Genomic DNA, 21,137 nt, shown 5'->3' on the forward strand with positions numbered 1-21,137 from the left:
TTACTATATCATTTTAACTTTCAACAATGAAGTCTACACCACCTCCCAATTATCCTGCTTTAATCTGTCAACTCTTACTGTACTCATCATTCCTGTCAAGAGAGTTAATGTATTAAAGCTCAAAAACACAAATTGTAGGGTAGAGATGTAGGGGAAGCATAGCATCTCAAAGGCTTACTAATCCTCTCTAAATGTTGCTTTGCTTTGTGAAGGGCACATTTGTCCCAAAGTATTTAAACATATATATTTATGGACAGAAAGTGAGGAGGCAGCAGGAGCATTCTGATATGTGGTCATGTCAAATACAACTTGGTTAGAAAAGAGAAGAAAACAAGAGAAACTTTGTTGTGACAAACACATGATGTGCATGATGTCATTTGGTTGTTGGCAAAAAATCTATAAATGACATCTGTTTATCTATTTGTGAACCAGACACAGCCAAATTTTGTACAATGTCTCTCTGTACAGTCTCCTGAAGGAAGGTCCCTTGTAAGTGACAATGTGTCAAAAGTCACCAAAAATCTGTTAAAATTTAACTTCTGCTGAGAAAATAGTGTACTTGATGAGTATGTGTGGAGAATGTATTGAATCCAGATGAGACTGGTAATTCTGTCTCCATTAGCAACAAACACCCAAGAGAATGAAATGTTTAACTTAAAGAAAAGATTGTGATCAGAATGGCGATTTCCTCGAGAGAGGACAAAACGCAGACAACTACACCACCTGGGTATGTTTCAAAATTTTAGTTCCCACCATCCTCCTGAATCATTATATGTGCACAAATCAATGACCTCAGAAAATGTTTTACTGTTGCGTCTGGAAAGAATTTCTTCATTTTTTTTAACTGTGTTCTTTCAAGGATTGTTATTTATAAAACATGTAAGAATTGTCATCAACCCCCCTACAAATTAACTTTTATCTTTATTTGTTGGTTTTTTTTTAGTTTATCATAGGTAACTTCTGAAATACTCTTGTATCTCTGGCTCACCTCAGCAGAGTTTCTATATATGCACAATTTGTATGCCAGTGGACTCTATTCATAAAGAAGGAAAATTTCCCGTGTCCATTGTATGCCTCTGTTGGAAGACTCAGTGGAATTGAGAGGACTCAACTCAGTGGAAGAGTCAACCCAGTAAAATCTGTGGGTAAGTATTATAACTGAAATGATTGGTTGCATATACACTGATCTCAAAGCATTGAGGTTTTTTGACTTACAACTTGCTGAAAGACAGAAATTAAACAGAACAGTAAACAATTCTATGAGATAAATATATGCTAATTCTTTCAGATATCATTTGCTGTGGAAAAAAAAAAAACCCTCATGACAAAGCAACAATTTTATTTGCTAACAATTGCACAAGTCAGCAATTTGGGCTGGGCTCAACTGAAAAATTCTTCTGTTGGTGTCACCTGAGATCACTCATGTAGCTGCCATGATCTGGCAGCTCAATTGGAATTGAATGAACTAAGATCCCCTCACTCACATGTCTAGTGGTTGGTGCTGGCTACAGCCTGGAGCTGTAGGCACAATAGGGCCATTTGTTTTCTCCTATTCCAATAAACATGTCCAGGCTTCTTCACAGGGCAGTCTCAAAAGAGCCAAAGCAGGACAAACCCCAAAGTGCAAGTGTTTTAAACTTTGCTTTCTTTACATTTGTAAATATTGTATTAGCCAAAATTTACCTGCTAAATCCTGTTCCTTGATGGAGGTTCAGGAATGTCATATTGCAAAGGGACTTGTGTGCAGTAACAATTTGTCCTCTAGTCACAGATTATTCATATTCCTCCTGCATGCAAAATATTTTCATCCCCCATCAAAAGAGTGACACCAAAGTGTTCTCTATTCCTGCAAATACTAATTTCTACTCATCTTCTCATTCCTTTCTATTGTTTCCACCTATGCCACCAACATTTCTTTTCATATCTTAGAGTGCTTTGTGTTCCTGTCTTCTGTATATGGTCTCACCTTCCACCAGAGGAGGTAGTAGAGATTAGTGGGCAGTTGATTCAAGAGAAAAAATAGGTTATCATCTATTTGAATTATTTATATCATCTGATTTATTTGGAGAAGATAAAATAGACTCCCTCCTCTTTGTTTTTCTCCTACAACTGCTTTCCTACTACATCTTCTTTCTTACCCCCTGGATGAATCTTGGGTAAATCTCCTAGCTTTCAGGTATTGGATGAGCAGCAATTTTAGATATCAGAAGTCTAATCAGATTGAATCAGAGTTTTTCTTTCACATCTAGTTTAAAGCTTTTCCTTTTCCCTGAGTTTAGACCTGGATCTCAGATTCCATATATCAGCATTGGATAAGGGGCAAAGGGTGAATTCCTGCATCCTCCAAGGATGGAAAGGAAGATGGGGAAACTGAAAGTGAGGGAAATGGCAAGATCTTTTTGACTGGTGCTGCTGTGATCTGAGTTTGCTCCCAAATGTGTGGCAGGTACTAAAATATCAGTTACTTCTCTGACAAGGCAGCCTTGTAGATTATTCTACTTCTGGGAGAACTTAGCTCAGCAATTCTCCAACAGAACCAATTCGTATTCAGCTGACTTCTACAGACCAAGCCCTTAATTTCTGCTCCTATGATAGTAACCCCTTTTTTTCTAGGATGAGTCCACTTTGTAGCTCTACTCTTGAATGTGGTCCTCTCAAGAAGGCTAGGCTTGATTGCTTTCTGAACTGACCATTCTGACCCATAGGAACCCTGACCCACGAAATCCTGGGGCCCACTGTCTTCAGAGGCAATGTCAGACAGGGCTTTTCCTTTAACCTGTTAAAGAAAGAGTCAAGGACTGTCCCTATAGACCCCTAACTTAGACAAAGATCAGCTTTTGCAAGATCTCCTTCACCATGCTTTCCTCTGATAGCAGCATGAGAAGGGACCATGAGTTTCTGAAGCAGAAAAAGCATCCCACTGGAGTAAATGTCAATATTCCTTTCTGGTAAGCAGTTTACTGTCTTCCAAGTGGTTCGTAGCTTTCTCCCTGGTTTGATTTGTGTAGGAACACCTCCATTCCCACCTGCAAAGAGAGGGGAAGGGAAATGCCTCAGTGCTTTAAATGGGAAAAGCATATTGAACAGCCTATTACTTAAATATTTATTTATTTAACATTTTCCCCCTCTACACACTTAAGGTCAATTTCTAACTTAGCAGGCCTCTGAAGTATCTATCTCTACTGTTCTTTATTTATCATTTGTCTATTCTGTGTGGATTTACATATTTGTTTGTGCAGGATGATGGTACCAGGAGACATTCATCTTAGCCTAATCAGAAAAACAGAAGACTCTTCTTTTCACTCTGCTGTATTTTGTGATTGGTGCTGCCAGCATTCATCTCCACAAGACTCAATTTTCCATTTCTTCATTAACCAAAGTCCTGTGCTTCCAAACACTGTTTGTTATGATTTTTTAGCATTACTGCCTCAAGAGTGCTTTTCTTCTAAGACCACCAAGTTGGGACAACCAGGCCTCCTCAGGGAGCCCCCTCATCCTGAACAAGCCCCACTTGGAACAGGATAACGGGTTGGTGATCTCAATTTTTACACAGTCTTTCCGGCCTTGTTTTGCACCTTGGCTACCTGAACCCTTAGCCATCCAGCCAGCCTGGTGTCTTACTGCTGTCATATTTCTCTGCACTACTACCAACTAGGGGTCATGATTTTTCACATCTTTCTTGACTCTTGCCAGCTGTCGTCTGAAATATTCTGGGAATCCTTATTTATCCTGCTCTCAAGAAGTCTAACTTCAGGTAGAAATGGATAGGATTTAGGCTTCAATTGTTATTTTAGGACAGCACATTGATTATCCAGTTTTGTTTTGTTCTGTTTTTCCTTTACAGATTTTTTCCTTCCCCAACAACGATAAGGCAAGGGATGGAAAATTCATATTTAATACACAAAATTTCTAGCTTGCATTCAAAGAGTCACTAAAAACAAAACAAACAGATAAGATCAATTCACGTTTTTAACTTAGCAACAAATATGTGTAGATGACACTACTATCTAGGACCATACCAATAGATGAGAATGGGCTCTTAATTTTCTATTTTAAATGTCTAGTAGCAGAGGGTATTGGCTGATCCATTATAAATTCTACCACTCAATCCTTCTAAATTCTTCTAGTACGGACTCTACTGAAATTAATCAAATTTGTTCACACAAGTAGCCAGATACGACCAAAGGTATAGAAAATATCACTGCAAAGTTTGTAGAGCCAGTTGATTTTTCCACAGTCCTTTGCCTCTTCCAGGTCACTTTTTTTTTTTCCTTAGATACAATCTACTGTAAAAATGTAAGTGGAAACAGCTATTACACTCAAAATTTAAGTAAAATCTCAAGATTTATCTAAGTCCAAAGTAGCCTAAATCTATGTCTGAATGTAGAGTTGATTACATTAATAGGGGGAATAGTATTTTTGAAGTGGCTTTCTGATCCTGGGTTCCCTAGACAGAGATGGACGCTCATTTGAGTCATATACTTCCAAGGCCCTTGCATGGGCTCTAACAGTGTGTTCACATTGTTATACATAGTTTTAGAAAGTGACAAAAGTGCTATTTAACCACAATTTAATATATTTGCTATACTCTTACACTCCAATATCCTCTTAGTCATGTTTCATCTATTGCCTGGTGGCTTTGGTGTGGCACAGGCATAACTAAAGTGAGGTAGAGGTATGAATCTGTTTAGTTTGGTTTGGTGGTTTGCAGTCACTTCTGTATATAGTTCAGGGATTGCTAACTATCCACCCAGTCGCAGGAATGGCTTCAGAACACCCACTGCTGCCCCCCTGGGATTGTGACTGATAGTGCAAGGTCAGAGGTTTGGAGAGCTGTGTGAAAGTATCCTATGGCACCTGATATCAGCAGGAAGTAGCTAACAATCAATGAGTTTGCTTCTAAAACTATTTAACATTAGTTACTGAATAAGAACCTTTGGAATGCTCTGATATCTTACAGCTCATATATAAGAGAATCTTGAGGGATATTTTTTCTAAATTTGATAATAATTCTAATAATGTATTAAAATGTATTTAAAATTTAAAATCTAATAATGTATTTAAAAATAATGTATTTAAAATACAGTAATAAGGTATGAAGCTGAAATAAACTTTTCTAAAACTATCAATAATAAAACATTTCAATCAACAAAAGACTGGATTATCTGAGAAAAGATTGAATTATCTTACTATTATTTCTAAGGTAAATAATAATATAAAATGTAGTCACGTGAAGGGGTAATCAAAGAATAGGCAGCCAAATATCAGGAAAAAATGTAGTAAAATATAAAACAGAAATGATTCCAGTAGTTTATGAATAAAAATTTTCTATTTCTCTGGATTTTTTTATGTTTATGGTTAGGTTTTTAAAAATGTATAGTTTTTCACGATTTCATTTACAATTTTATGTATAATTTTTATTGTAATTATATATTTTTTAAAGAGGTCCCCACAGATTGCATAAGCTTCAGGTCCCACAAGACCTGGATCTGCCCCTGCCCATAGGGTATATAGATTAGATAGATAGATGGATAGACAAATAGATAGATAGATAGATAGATAGATAGATAGATAGATAGATAGATAATCTAGAAAAAGTAAACAGCTCTCTCTAGTTCATGTCAGCTTCTAGGAAATAATATTAGTGAAGGCAGACAATACCCAAACCATACAGGACTTTATGGGTTAAAATCAATATTTCAATGCAACCAGCTGGCACTTAGGCGCTAACTAGGAGCCAGTGCAAACACACAGATGACTCACATAAATAAAGCAAACGTCCTAATGCAGGACATGTGAAAATTAAGACAACAACATGCCACTTAAGAAAATTATCTGAAGAAGCCAATCCCTTTGTAGGGATGGAACATTCTCAGCAAAACCTTGGGACACATTAACAGGATGGCTTCCCTACCCTTTCCCGTAACTGGCTCTCTGGCGCTCTTAGTGAAGGGGAGATGGATTTAAGAGCCATTTGGATTTGGAGAGGATTTGTCTGAAGATAGATTTACAATTAGGTAAAAAATGTTTCAATCCGAATATTACACTATTTGGACAAAATAAAAATCCCATTTTAAAAAATAGGAATTCAGGTTCTGTTTTTTTTGCTTTTTAATTAAAGGCCTTTCATCATTTCTGGGTTACTGCTGGCTATGGTATTTGAATGAATTATCTCCATTGTTTCAGGTTTTTCGAATTTAACAGCCTGTTCTGAAGCAACATGCTTTGGGATTAAATCCAATTTATAAAGGTGTACCTGAGAAGGTTTTCTTTAATATTCTTGAACAAGAGAATTTCAGTCGCTAATAAGTCTTGGGCAATATTTTTATTTTTTAATAAAAAATTAATTTTCGTTTTCTTCTTTTTAAATAAACAATCTTTGAAACAGAATTCCCTAAAATCATGAACACACAGTGCAAAATTCCAAAAACTCTGAAGATAACCAAACCTATATTTGTATGCCAGCATTACCCCTTCTTAGATGAAAGACCATTGGCAAGTGGTTTCAACTCTCTGAGCCTCACTAAATTCACCTTTAAAATGAATCTTGTATGGAGCCTAAGTTCTCATCCTGTGGTGAGGGTTAAATACGATCCCAGGTGAAAACATTTTAACACTGGCCATTATAAAATAATTAAAGTCATCTTGAAGCTCCCTTTCAACTTTTTATTTTTGAAATTAATTGAAGTTAACTTGCTGCTAAAATGCTGGTCCCAAAATTCTGGGGAAAAATTCTTAAAGGAGCTAAGAAGAAAGCCTAGCACCATATTGAAAATACATCAAATAGAAATAAAGTACAATATCTGCTAACACTGATGAGTTAGTGTGGGGGAGAGGGGGGGATGTGTTTAAGAAAGAGGATGAGAACAAAGCAAGATTATTTTCAGTGTAGAGTGCCTCCTCTGTTTTATAGATGACTTTTAGTGTACTAAGCAAGAAAATCAACCATGCCTTCCATATCCTTTGTTTTGTTAGGGGGCCTTTTTAAGGTCACACTTCAGATATTCCAATAAAGAAATCAATACTGTATCCTACTCTCAAGGGCTTGAAAACAAATTGTCTGACTTAAAATATCACACACACACACACACACACACACACACACACACACATACTATCTTTATTTTTTTATTTTTTTCCTATAGTGACAGAAAGGGGATGAGGCTCAAAATTTTGCTGGTGGTGAAGGAAATGACAATTGACGAACTAGATTTTGCTTTAATTGTTCTTTTTGTCTACTATTAATAATTGTAAGTTTATCTTTCTTTTCATTGAAGGAAACAACATAAGTGAGTTATTACTATCTAATTTGTAATTTTTATTTTAAAATTTAATAATTTCTTTCATGCACCTGAACACTTTTAAGAAAATACTAGAATTCTTCAACAGTAATAATCCAAAAGTCCTAAATTTGTCTGAATCCTATATTACTGACTGATAATGGCAACATCTACATAAAAACGAGTAATTATTTCCATTGTTTGTGTGCTCAAGTGCTAGATTAACTATTTTATTATATTGTCTTCATTATTTCTTAAAATAGGCTTATGAGATATTATTTTAACACTTTAAAGATGAGGAAACTGAAACTAAGTTGAAGTAAATCTCTTGTCAGAGGAAGCTATCCAGAAATTGATCAAATTAAAACTTACATTTGAAGTGAAGTATTTCAATTTTTCAAAGATTATCTAGAAAGAACCATGCTCTGAGCCACTGTTTGACATAATGAAAACAATATTGATAGCTCATATTTTAAAACTTTCACTATGCCTAGAGTTCTATCAAATCCTTTATCTATATGGTTTTTTAAATCGGTACAAAACCCCTATGATTTCAGTGCTTTTATTATCTTCATATCTTCATAAAATCTGAATCTTGGAGCGGTTGGCAAATGTACTGAAAAGTCACTAAGTTTTGCCCATCAAACCCTAACTTATTGTATCACTCTACAAGATGCCTTCCTTATGCAGATTAGATAGGTATCGATATAGTGTAGATTGAAAGATGCCATAGTTTGCCCATAAACTGATTCACATCTAGAGCCTTTGGGTTAAGTTATTGTTTAAAGGCAAATGACAGGTGATTTACCTATTAAGTTGTTATTACCTAATCCATGACATATCTAAGGCCACCCTGGATCATCCAGAGAGGGGACTAATGAAGAAACACAGAGGGCTGTTGGTAGGGGAAAATCTTACCCTAAAAGAACAATTCAACCACAGCAAAGCAATAAAGCTGTGATTTAAGCTTTGTGACAAAATAGAGAAAGAACAAGTTTAAGGTACTAAAAAGAAGCAACCGAAAAACTTGCAAATGACTAACGTGCAGAGAGCAATATCTGTTTTAGGTGTATTAATAAATATATTGTTTCTTCAAAAGAGGTCAGTACACTTTAAAAAGCAACATATCTCAAGACTTTCTGTCACTTGCAATTTTTCAAATGGTTAACACTTTTATTATCACTTTGGCACTGTTATATCTTCCAATATGATTAAAAATTTGGAGATAAATCAAGTTTTCCAAAATTTGCATAGATTTTGCTTAGAGCCACCTATGTGCTTACTGTGATACTCTCTACTAAGTTGTTGATACTCTCTACTAAGTGTAGTAGAGATCTTTATAGATGTAAAATAGATGAGCTCCAGAAAGGCAGTCTTTAAAGTAATATTCATGCCTTAAATAAATAAATCCACATTAAGTCACAAGATATTTTTGTCCCTCAGAAATGTTCAATGGCAGAAAGGAAAGAAAGAAGTGGAAAGTTAGCCACCACAGTAGTAAGCATTGTGGTTCATCTGGGGTATATTTTGTGGACCCTTCTAAAGTGTCATAACAATTTTTTTCCCTGAGAACCCAAAACGTCTTCTTACATCATTGAGAAGCAGGCTTCTCTGTGGAGTTTGTGTGCTCATTTTACTGGTTCTGGGAGTCTCAGATGTAGAGCTCTCACTCTCCCTCCAGCTTTGACACTTTCTCCCTATTCCCAAATGAGAAACTTATGATGGGCTTGGGAATGCTATGTTCTAGAGGAACACCACTGTAGAGCCCTTAATTTATCAAACTAAACACATCAGTCTTTCTTTCTTGTTTCCTGGTTCCTGACCTCTCTTCCTGACTCCTGTCCATAGTTCCCTTTCCCCTCCCCTCCACATAAACCAAAGGAGGAAGATCTGAGGAGGAATTATGAATGGTCTTCTCTTCTCATCCCCAACCCACATTCCTGGTTCAAGTTTTCCTTTTTAAATTCTTTTCTGACAAGGTGATTTCCTTTCTTCTCTAGTGTATTCCCTGGTAGGGTCAGACCTGGTCCTTGAAAACTGATCCCTACCAGAGGATTGCAGGTCTAGAAATCGATACCTAATGGGAGGGCTATTTTCCATCCCGATGTCTTCACAGTCAAAGAATCATTTTTTGGCAGGTTTTTATTTCTTAACTTCCAAATATGTATTCAATAAGCATATATTATGTACCAGTACCTGTCATACCTTGTGCTCATTTCTAGGGATATAATGATGAATTGGATATGTGCTCTGCTCTCAAGTGTCTTTCCATTTAATATAAATATGACTGAATACATCCAGGTACACACTGGTTATAGTGATTATGTTTCCAAAGATGGTCACAACATTATCTCTCATCCTGTGTGTTCTTTTGCAGTGAGATTTTGCCATTCTTCTATAAAGATGTATAGTTGATTTCCCCTTTGTTTGAATTCAGACTTGCCCTGTGAACTGTTTTCACCAACAGTATGTGAAGAAAGTGATGCTGCATAGTGTTCAAGGCCAGACCTTAAGTGTCTCTTTGGAACACCCTTTCTCAGAAACCAGTCACCATTCTGTCAGGAAACCCGAAAGCTAAGTGCAGAGGCCCAAGTGGAGAAAACTGAAGCTTCCAGCTAACAGACCCAACTGAGCTCGCCCTCAGAAGCTCACCCCAACTGTTGACCATGTGGATGGGAGCATTTTTGGATCTTCCAGTCAGCCCAGCATCCCAGAATACACCACATGAACCAAAATAACTGTGCAGGCAACCCATAGAATTATGAAAATCATACATTATTGTGGTTTAATCCACTAAGTTTAGGGTGGTTTGTCATGAATCAATAGATAATTTAAGTAGGTGTGTAGCTTAGATTTTTCTTTGAGACTGGTCTCTTATACCATAATACATAAATAAATGAATGTGTATATATGAATAACATACTGTAATTAAGTAAACATGAATTTCATTTTAGTTCTCAAAGAAATAATACTATATACACAATAAGTTCTATTGTACTTCCATTGTGGGGAAGTATTATTTCACTTTTTATTTAAGAAGAATTGGGGAACTCTGCTATAAACCAGGCACACTTCTTGGCACTGAGGAAGAAACTAGGGACCTCACCCTTAATAAGTCTCAGTCTAGTGAAAGAGATGGACAATTGCACTTAAGAAATTAATGATGTGCTCCATTGAAGAATGTAGCTGACTCCCCTGATACCTCATCTTCACATCACTTGAGCCTACTTCTAAATTCAGCCTCATTTATGCAGAAGTTTCCACGTGAGCTCAGACTCACATTGCCTTGGCAGGGATCTGCCTTAAGCTCCTGGCCTCCATCTTTCTGCTTTTTACCTTAGGAACGTCTCCATCACAATGGAAGCCTCTGCTTGAACACTTAGGGGAGTTAATTCTCCCAGGGGCAACTCTCAACCAATGAAGGAAGGCAGGCAGTGAATAATGGAAGCCAGCTTCCATCCTTCAAATGGACAATTCTGGGAAACATTCTTCATGTTTCTCAGATATTCCAAGAGAATTAAGTACCTGGTGCTTTCTGTGGCACTCTCAATCATGCACACTTACATAAAATTTTCTTTCTTCCAGGTCCCACTCTCTTTTTCCTTCTCTCTTCAAAAACAAACTACCTGCATCAAGCTTTGTCTCAGCCTCTGCTTTTGGGTGAACTCAAAACAAAACAATGAGGGCTTCCCTGGTGGCGCAGTGGTTGAGAGTCCGCCTGCCGATGCAGGGGACACTGGTTCGTGCCCCGGTCTGGGAGGATCCCACATGCCACGGAGCGGCTGGGCCCGTGAGCCATGGCCGCTGAGCCTGAGCGTCCGGAGCCTGTGCTCCGCAACGGGAGAGGCCACAACAGTGAGAGGCCCATGTACCGCAAAAAAAAAAACAAAACAAAAAAAACAATGAGCAATGGTCTGGGAGCACAAAGGAAGGCCACTTGAGACTGGAATAAGATAAGTAAGTTGTCTTTGGACTAACATTATGTTCAGCAGAACACATGTTGATTGAATGATTGATTGATTGAGTGATTAAAGAAAGGAGCTATCATCTTTCTAATCTGAACAATAGGCATTTGATGACTTTAAATCTACAGTACCCAAATTCAAGTCCCCTTTGGCTACTTGGAAAGGCAAAAGAAGAAAATCAGAGAGAGTAGGATGGTTAAGAATCAGATGAATAAATGCAGTAACCAGATGTTCATGTTAAATTTAAAATTAATGTGGTGAAAAAGTATGTAGTTTGTCAAGAGAGTCCATGGAATGGAAAATATTAATAAGAAGAATGTCTTATAAATGATATACTTCCCAAACAGCTGAATATACAAGATAAATTCAATTTCAAAGCCCTTGTGTCATTAACAAACTACTCATGATTTTCTCACTAAATTTATGGATTCTCCAGGACCTTCTGTGCATTGCCTCACATGGTAAAGCTTCATTAACTTCTCTTCCCTATTTTGTTATTGTTCGACCTCTGAATTAATCTGTCTCTGTAGAATTTCCATCACTATTGTTTTCTCCAGACCAAATAAAAGAAGAGTATATTCAATTTGAGTGAGAAATGTTGCACAAACACTCACTACTTCCAGTTTTATTAGGAGTTATTTGTAGGCCAGCAAAAGTAGCAAGGAACAAAGCATTCCATTTGATCAGTAGTTTTCATGTTTTAACAAGAGGTTTCATGGAGAGTTGTTTTATTGGTGCAGGAGGAATGAGGCAGGAACTAATTATTAATTTCAAATTTAGGTAAAACTAAATTAAACAAGTGCAATCAGGTTGGAGTACAATAGCTCAGAATAGAAATGAACCCTTCTTAAAAGAAAAGCCATTTGCCTTCCCTTGTTGTCAGTTACAGCATGCCTAAGGAGAAGGCATAAAAATTCATCTACTCATTTCCCTTTGAATTAGGTTTATTCATATAGCAAAGTGTGAGGAATCAGGTTTGTGAATGTGTGAAGTGAATCAGAAACATACATGGGCCATGTGTATCTTTAACTACTCCATTGGGTTGGCATGATTTCCACTTGTGAGGAGTTTGATCTTACAATGATACTCAACACAAGTAATATTTACAGATAAAATTTACAAGTCATGCTAATTGTTATATTACAAAAAAAACAAATTGGTGAATTGTGCCACATATTTGAAGTTTAATCTGTGTATCTCTGTATATTTGAAAATATAATCCTATTATAAATTATGTAGTCATCTGTTTTACGATGTTTTCATTAGAATTTCTACAAGTCATTTGTAACATACATAACAATCTCTTCTTTAAATGCTATTTCTCTCCTTAACATGTTTTGCCTGTTTTCTGTTTCAAGCCAAGTAGTAAAGGCATTATTATTTTTAAATACCTGTATGTACTTTTCTCTTTGTATATCTCAGCTCTTTCTTAAATTTTATTTATCATATTTCTTACAAATCTGCCTTGTGAAACATAATAAACCTTTGAATCTGTAAGTATGCTTCTCAGTAGTTCCAGATTGCCACTTAGCTCCAGGGTGGATAACTAAAACTGCTGTAATGCACAGTATTCCCCAAAGATGCATTTAATCATTTGCTTCATTCTTGTTTTTAACTACTCTGAACTTCTACATCTTAGGTCAGGAAAATTCCACCTTATTTAGTGGTCTAAGAATAACAGTTCTCACCATTATACAACCCACCCAGATTTCAGTTCCGAGCAGAACTGAAAGTCAGGGATTTTATTCTGCTTCATTCATTGCCATATCCCCAGTGCCCAGAACAGTCCTGGCACAGAGTGGGAACTCAAAAAAAATATTTTTGAGCAAATACATAATCATTAATTGTGGTACAGTATTAAGAAAAATTATCATTTTATTAATTTGTGACAAGTACTCCATAAAAAGTATCAGGTCTTTTCATTTTAATTTTGAGTTGTTCAACTGGACCTCTAGCCAACAGAAAGGCCCTGCCATTTGTTAAACAGTCTTGAAACTTTCCAAACCCAAAGCTCAGCTGGTAGGCTGAGCTTGGTAGAGCTCACCACAGTGATACGTTTATACCTCTCTCACCACAGCCCTCAGGGTAACCAGCATGAATCTGGTGGTCAGCTGTCTGGGACAGTTTGAAACATCGTCAGAGCTGCTGGGCATATTTCATTTTATCTCTGCACCCTACCGCCTCACACATCCCCTCCAACCCCCACCCCCAAATTTATGCCAGATTTGAGTCTGATCCTCTTCACAGAGTCTGATGTGCTGTATCAACCAAACACATGCTTAGCCACATGAACTACAATAATACATACATTCACCAATGCTAATTTGGAGTATTTCCTCACCAAAGAGTAAGTGTTAATGATAAGTCAGTGTGGCAAAGGAAGAACCTCTGTCCTGACCTGTAAGTGAGGAGCATTTTCTGCATATAAAAATCATATTGGAGATATTTTGAAACTCTCTGAGTGGGAAGAATATCTAAGGGTAGGCTAGATGGCAGAATCAAGAAAATAAAACATATATAATGACCTAAATATAAGAGAAACATATTTCTCACTCAGTTTTAGTGCTTTTGGTCTAACTGCTCTGAACCATGTTCTTCTATACATGACTTTCAAGGTTGTTTGGGGGGAAGTCTCCATTCTAATCATTTGGAAGAAGAAATGCATGACTGTGAGGGATATATTCTTATTGGTCATACTTGGAAATTGTAACTCAATTCTGCTCACATTCAATTGGTAAGAACTCAGTTGCTGTACCTAACAGCAAAGAAGACAAAGGAATATGGTCCAGCTGAAAGTTCATTAAGAAGAAACAGATTGTGGTGTCTATGAACATTCACAGTTCAGGTCTCCTGCAGCAGAACGTATAATTGACTATGGTCCCCAGCTGCTGTGCCTCTGGGCCCACCACTGTATAATGAAAATTATGCCAAGTCTAATACTATAAGTCATCAAGGCACACACTTTAGCATACCTTCTTTCTTATCTGAAGCCTCATCCATGAAACGTTAAATAAAGACATATATGCAGAGTAGAGTGTAGTGGTTTCAAGTATAGACTCTGGAGCCAAAAGGTCTGGATGACCTTGGGGAGATTACTTAACCTCTCTGTGCCTGTTTCTTTATCTTAAAATGGAGTGAGTAGTATGTATGTTGCACAGTTAATGGGAGGATTGAAAGAGTTATGCATGTAAAATACTTAGAAGAGTGTGCGGTGCTTCTCCACTATAAAACAATTAGCTATTATTATTCTGCCACTATGCTCTATGGGACTCTGGGTTTTTTTGAATGATCTTCATAGTTGTCAGGGTGAGGTTCTAGATGTTTTACCCCAGCTTTCAGGAAAGAAGCTTCAATTTTATCAGTTTATTTATTGACTTCTTTGTGGGACACAGGTCTATATCAAGGTTTCAAGGTTTGCCTCAGTTGTAAAGAGCTACCTTGGCTAAAGATATATCCCTCCTAGGAGTATATCTGATGGCTATTCAAGGCAGAGGTATAAAAGCCTCACCACGTCACCCACTGCTGGATAATTTTGGTAGACCTTATCTACTACAGCCCCTGGTGGATAGAGGGAAGGCTTGGTCTAGCCTGCAATGCGGACTTCCTTCTTTTGCCAAGGCTTTCTTCCTCACTCTCTCTTTCATTGGGGTCATTAGCCCTTCATGAATACACTGCCCACAAAACTTCCGCTCAGCACTCAGTGTCTGCTTCTGGAAAACCCAATCTTGAAAGCACTTCTGCATGAGATTCTTTTTTTTTTTAATTTATTTTATTTTATTTTTATTCATTTACCTATTTATTTATTTAATTGGAGTATAGTTACTTTACAGTGTTGTGTTAGTTTCTGCTGTACAACAAAGTGAATCAGCTATATGTATACATATATCCCCTCCCTCTTGGACCTCCCTCCCATCCCCTGCCCCACCGCCATCCCTCCCATCTAGGTCATCACAGGGCACTGAGCTAAGCATCCTGTGCTATACAGCTGGTTCCCACTAGCTATCTATTTTACACACTGTCGTGTATATATGTCAATCCTAAGCTCCAAAAAATCTACAAGCAATAAATGCTGGAGAGGGTGTGGAGAAAAGGGAACTCTCTTGCACTGTTGATGGGAATGTCAATTGATTCAGCCACTATGGAGAACAGTATTGAGGGTCCTTAAAAAGCTAAAAATAGAACTACCACATGACCCAGCAATTCCACTACTGGGCATAGACCCTGAGAAAACCATAATTCAAAAACACGCATGTACCCCAATGGTCATTGCAGCACTATTTGCAATAGCCAGGACATGGAAACAACTTAAATGTGCATGAGATTCTTAAAAGCAAACAACAAACAGGAGAAACCACTAGTCTAGTCTAAACAGTTTAACATCTTATAGTGACCTCTCATTGATTTATGAATTTAAGATTTTTCTGCAATAAGATTATAAATGTCTCAAAGGCAGGAACTTGATTACATAGATGGAGAGGCTTAATACCTACTTACTTGACTCCATTGTTGGTTGATCGATTAATTGATAGTCTCATGGAAACTTTTTATGTTAAATACATTAGCAGTATACAAAAAAGTTAGCACATAGGTTTATTTCTAACTGCTTAATATAGGTACCCCAAGTAGAAAACTTCAAATGTGCAGAATTTATCCTAATTGCAAAAAGGAAAGAAACAGGAAAAGATTTCCTAAGTTTAAAAAATAAACTGTCACATGTCTATTAACCAAAGCTTTTAGCAGTTATTTACTACCTTGCCCAAATTCTTTGGCCTTCTCCATCATAGCCAGACAGATAATAATCTACTTAATACAGCCTCATATGTCAGTGTTTGTCTCGGCTTTGAGCATTCAGGCCCAACCTGGCAATGCCCCCAGGAACCAGTGGAGCCTGCTGTAACAGGATCTGCTCCCAGAGATTCTGTTGATGGCTCTAACCGTTGAATCTTCTTAATAGTGAACTGAGGAGACCTTCAAGATGGTCGAGGAATAAGACATGGAGATCACCTTCCTCCCCACAGATACACCAGAAATACATCTATACATGGAACAACTCCTACAGAACACCTACCAAATGCTGGCAGAAGACCTCAGACTTCCCAAAAGGCAAGAAACTTCCCACATACCTGGGTAGGGCAAAAGAAAAAAGAAAATACAGAGACAAAGGAATAGGGATGGGACCTGTACCTCTGGGAGGGAGCTGTGAAGGAGAAAAAGTTTCCACACACTAGGAAGCCCCTTCACGGGTGGAGACGGGGATGGCTGGGAGGAAGCTACAGCTTTTTTTGCTATCAAAAAAACAAACAACCCAATCCAAAATTGGGCAGAAGACCTAAATCGACATTTCTCCAAAGAAGATATACAGATGGCCAACAAACACATGAAAGGATGCTCCACATCACTAATCATTAGAGAAATGCAAATCAAAACTACAATGAGGTATCACCTCACACCAGTCAGAATGGCCATCATCAAAATATCTATAAACAATAAATGCTGGAGAGGGTGTGGAGTAAAGGATACCCTCTTGCACTGTTGGTGGGTATGTAAATTGATACAGCCCCTATGGAGAACAATATAGAGGTTCCTTAAAAAACTAAAAATAGAACTACCATATGACCCAGCAATCCCACTACAGGCATAGACCCTGAGAAAACCGTAACTCAAAAAGAGTCATGTATCACAATGTTCATTGCATCTCTATTTACAATAGCCAGGACACGGAAGCAACCTAAGTGTCCATCGACAGATGAATGGATAAAGAAGATGTGGCACATATATACAATGGAATATTACCCAGCCTTAAAGAGAAACGAAATTGAGTTATTTGTAGTGAAATGGATGGACCTAGAGTCTGTCAAACAGAGTGAAGTAAGTCAGAAAGAGAAAAACAAATACTGTATGCTAACACATATATATGGAATCTAAAGAAAAAAAAAAAAAGAAAAGAAAAATCGTTCAGAAGAACCTAGGGCCAGGACAGGAGTAAAGACACAGACATAGAGAGTGGAGTTAAGGACACAAGGAGAGAGAAGGGTAAGCTGGGACGAAATGAGAGAGTGGCATGGATATATATACTACAACTGTAAAATAGATAGCTAGTGGGAAGCAGCTGCATGACACGGGGAGATCAGCTAGGTGCTTTGTGTCCACCTGGAGGGGTGGGAAAAGGAGGGTGGGAGGGAGAGGCAAGAGGGAGGAGATATGGTGATATATGTATATGTATAGCTGATTCACTTTGTTATAAAGGAGAAACTAACACACAATTATAAATCAATTATACTCCAATATAAAAAAAATAAAAAATAAATTATACTCCAATAAAAATGTTCCAAAAAAAAGTCAATAAATAAAAACAGATTTGGAAAACTACATGTAATGTAAAGGATGAACAAAGGGTTAACACAAAAAGAACTCTTGGGCTTCCCTGGTGGCGCAGTGGTTGAGAGTCCGCCTGCCGATGCAGGGGACATGGGTTCGTGCCCCGGTCCGGGAAGATCCCACATGCCACGGAGCGGCTGGGCCCGTGATCCATGGCTGCTGAGCCTGTGCGTCCGGAGCCTGTGCTCCACAACGGGAGAGGCCACAGCAGTGAGAGTCCCGCGTAACGCAAAAAACAAACAAACAAACAAACAAACAAACAAACAAAAAACAACTCTTACAGATTGACAAGGAGATAAACACTCTATGGAAAAATGGACAAAGGATATTCAGAGGCAATTTGTGAAAAAATGGAGATGCTCAAACTCACTAGAGCCTGAGGAAATGCAAGTTAAAGAAAGCAACAAGGTGATAGATAGCCTTATAAGTAACAATGTCAGAACTTTATGAGTGACATCCACTCCTGCCAGGCATGAGGGGAAAAGAATATTCTCATACTTTGCTGATGGAAATGTGAATTGTTATAGGTTTTTTTTGAAAAGAAACTAGAAATAGCTGTTAAAAATTAAAAATACATATATCCCTTGACTTAACAAATGTTACTTCTGAGACTGTTCTAAGGAAAAGCATCAGGATTTAAGATTATATGCTCAAGGATATTTCTAACACCAGTAACTGGGTAAAACCTGGAAGAAAATGAATGTGTGTCAATAGGGCAATGGTGAATAAATTATGGAACGTTCATCCCATGTAATATAATGTTTCCATTAAACAAAAAAGAAAGGGATTTCCATGAGTTATTGTTGCATGAGTAAAGGAAGGTTCAGAAAAGTTTGTAAAATATGATCTTATCCTTATAAAACAAAAATGCACTCCCTGCCACATGTTTATATATGGAGAGATGTTTACATATAATTGTATAAGCATGAAGATAAATGAAGGAAGATAAATATTCTAGGTGTTTAACATGGATAACAATGAGAGAAAGAGGGAAAAGGAGAAAACCAAGCAATATAGAGAAAGAAAACTTGAAAACACTGCACTAGAAACAACTCTAGTATGATCACATCGACGCATTTATAGAAAACCAGATTTGTGTATATGTGATCAACAATTTTTAAAAAGACTTCTGACTTTCATGAGAGAGAAAGATATTCGCACAATAAATATCCCTTTATTTTCTTTCTCTTTTTTTAATTGAAAAAAAACAGTGAACTGAAATCTGCCTCAGTAAAACTTTCAATGGGCTTCATTTTTTTTTACCCTTTGGAGAAAAAAAATCATAGGTCTGCCCTCTTATAGATTACACTCCTTCAAATATTTTAAGACAGCTCTTGAAATCCTCTTAGGATGTTTTCTTTACCAAGCTAACAATTCTTTGTTCCTTTAAGAGAGGAGTTTCTCAGACTATTTGCCATTCTGGCTTTCTTTCCCTGGATGCATTTAGTTAGTCAAAGTCTATCAGAAAATTGTGGCAGCCAAAACTTAATATCATACAGCACAGTTCATGGGTATTCTTAGTCTCCTTGTTTTGGACACTTTGTTTCTATTACTGTTTTCTACATTTGCAGTAATTTTTTAGTTCCTTGTTATATTATGAGGTCCATTGCAGTGGCATTTCTGTCAGGTCTTTATAATTTGACTTCTCTCCAGCTTAATTAGCCATTTACAATATACAGAATTCCTCTCCCCTCACCCTTCCACCCTCTTGTCCCAACAAGGATAGAATTTCCTCATTAATATCATGGAAAATGTTTCCCATCTGGCCTTTTTAAAGAAACCATTATAAGTAGGAATCTTACTCAGACTTTGAGTGACATTGTTCCACTTACTGAATACTGGCTCTATGTGTATACTTTATAGGGTCTCTGGGATCACTGCATGTAAAATACAATCTATGAAATAGAATTTTTATTTTTTCTGTTAAAATTTTATTTTTATAAAGGTAAATTGATTCAGAAAAAGGGAAAATTCCCCCAAAACCTTCTGAAAATTCACAGCAAGGTTGCTATTGTTATTGTTTGTGGATTTTGTTGTTTAGTCTAGATTTTATACTTTGTTTATATTGGGCTGAGTCTACCCACCTTTATAATTCCTGGGGTCTAGCTTCTTCTGTAATTACCTCAGAAATGCTGTCCTGTGGGACACCTGGCCCAAGAAATTGTGTAAGCTTTTTTTAAAAAACAAATCTGAATCTTATGCAGCTTCACAATCTTGTGTCAGATAAAGCCAAGAATTAATTTTGCAAATTACTGACACAAATATAATATACACTATAGTGGTTTATTTCCTGTAAAAATTTGATTTTCATTTGCATTATTTATGAAGAACTGATTTTTCCAGAGGTTCAACATACAATGCAAAAGTGAAAGAAGTTAGTGTGTACTCACAGATTGTTACATATAAGCAGTCAATAGCCTTGAACTGAAGTTTCATGAAATTTTGTCTCTCACCAGAGCAAGCCATATGTCACTTAGGAATTCATGAAACTAAGATGAATCTCATAAGAGATATTTTCCAAAGCAAATTTTGCTTGGGGTTCAGAATTTTTTAAATGAAAACAATTGTTTCAGGCTTTAAAATTCTGATGTTTCCCCTCTAGAACACAACTGGAAATTCCTTGAAGGAAGTGACTGTGTCATGTTCATCTTTTTAACCTCAGTCCCTAGTACCATGTTGATAGTGAGTAGGCCCTAAAGAGATGCTTGTGGATTGAGTGAATAATGAATGAATGAATAATAACCTGGGCCAACTGTGAAAGTGAGCATCTTATGACAATCACAGGTATTACATCAAAAAGACAGCAGAAGCAAGGTGAAGAGATGATCAGGGGAGCTACAGAGGAGGAGAAGTAATTGGAACACTGTTTGGGAGACCAGAAAAGAAGATGTAGCAGGAGGATGAGAAATCACCACGGACCACAGTATATGGCAGGAATGGGAGGCAATCAGCAACATGAGCAGAAAGCGAGCCAGTGTGCTGCTGGGAAATCTGTACCAGGGAGGGGATGTGCACAGTGTGTGGAAACAATGTGGGAAGATAGTTCTCAGTGCACAGAGCATATGTAACTTGTTAATTGGGGGATTTAAAAATTATATTTGATATATAAAATTAATAAAGATGATGAAAAATTAAAACGAAGAACAAGAAAATAGATGCAAAGAAGTCCTTAACTACATGTGTTTAATGATCATAACAATTTATTATAAAATGCTTAGAGCTATAGTCATGCTCATGGGATGAATGATTTTCACGGAATAAAAACAGCTGTGGGGAAATCACAAACTGTAACAGTATCAATAAAAGCATTAAAATGAAAAGATGTACCTTGAAATATTATTCAAGTAGACAACATATATGCAGTTATCTTTTATGCTCTACATGGCTCCATTAAAATTTAATTATTAAAAAACAGACCATATTTTGTAAACAGTCAGTATCAGCCAACTTAACCTACCACACGATTTTTTTCAATGCATTGGTATATCAATAAATATACACTTAAAAAAAGATC

The 21,137-nt window shown here is 37.0% G+C and overlaps 1 long non-coding RNA gene across 1 annotated transcript; it reads left to right on the plus strand.

Moving 5' to 3' along the window:
• The first annotated feature begins 10,870 nt into the window (after window positions 1-10,870).
• LOC309804090 lies at window positions 10,871-20,623 on the plus strand. The gene is made up of 2 exons (XR_014294053.1): window positions 10,871-11,237; window positions 20,408-20,623. It is a non-coding gene; the product is annotated as an uncharacterized lncRNA (long non-coding RNA).
• The last annotated feature ends 514 nt before the right edge of the window (window positions 20,624-21,137 follow it).

Source organism: Mesoplodon mirus (assembly GCF_964341445.2).
Source record: "Mesoplodon mirus genome assembly, chromosome: 5".
Classification (NCBI taxonomy): Eukaryota; Metazoa; Chordata; class Mammalia; order Artiodactyla; family Ziphiidae; genus Mesoplodon; species Mesoplodon mirus.